Source organism: Cavia porcellus, unplaced genomic scaffold (assembly GCF_034190915.1).
Source record: "Cavia porcellus strain 051 isolate PalLab524CR breed Dunkin Hartley unplaced genomic scaffold, mCavPor4.1 scaffold_5, whole genome shotgun sequence".
NCBI lineage: Eukaryota > Metazoa > Chordata > Mammalia > Rodentia > Caviidae > Cavia > Cavia porcellus.
In genome coordinates, this window is record NW_026947488.1 from 4,524,806 (window position 1) to 4,525,697 (window position 892).

An 892-nucleotide genomic window follows, 5' to 3' on the forward strand; every position below is an offset into this window, starting at 1 on the left:
GGTGAGGGCTCAGCAGTGTGGCTTAATGAATGCCTGGCGATGCCCTGGGTTGAAAGGCAGGCCTCATCTTGGACCTAGCATGGGCCCCTGCTTATCAGATCAGACTGTGCCTCACCCTCTTGGTTCAGAACCTCCAGGGACCTTGGATGGAGGCAGAGGTGGAGGTTGGAGCCTGGTGCCAGGCCCTGCACAGTTTCCTGGATGCAAGACAGCCTAGCCTGCAAGCTTGCAGGCCTAAGCTGTTTCCTAGGGGTCACGTAGGCTCGGCAGTTGTGCCTGATGGATGCCTGGCACTATGGAGTGGATGTAGAGCAGGGGCAGAGGTAGGGCAAGCATGCTGGAGGCTGAGCCAGGTCCACGGCCCCACCCAATCCTGTATACAGGGCGAGTCCCCTCTTAGAGTCAGAACAGGCGCTCCCCTGCATGGAGTGCTCCCTGCACCCTGGCTCCTGCTCACCAGATGCAATGGCAGATCCCTCCTTGGGAGTCCCCCAGGTGGTGAGCGGGCACATTCCCTGGCTGAACCCACAGGTTCCCTGCATGTGGAGTGGGCACGCCCATCCTCTCAGAGGCCAATGGGATTCCCTGGATGCAGAGCCTACCCGCCAGTGTGTTCGCAGGCCAGCATTTACCTTGACTGAACTCAGGCTCAGTGGGGAGAATAGAGCCCTGGCAGTGTCCACAGGAAGGAGAGTGGATGGAGACATGGGGCTGGTGTGATCATCTGTTGAACGGGGCCACACACTGTACCTCAGCTGCTTGATCAAGGTGCTCCTGGGTCACGCTCCTCCCTGGAGCTCACCAGGCTAGACAGGCTCACCAGGGCACTTGGAAGCCTGGAGCTTTTCCTCACATGGGGGTGGGGTATGCATGCTTCCAGGGATGGCACAGA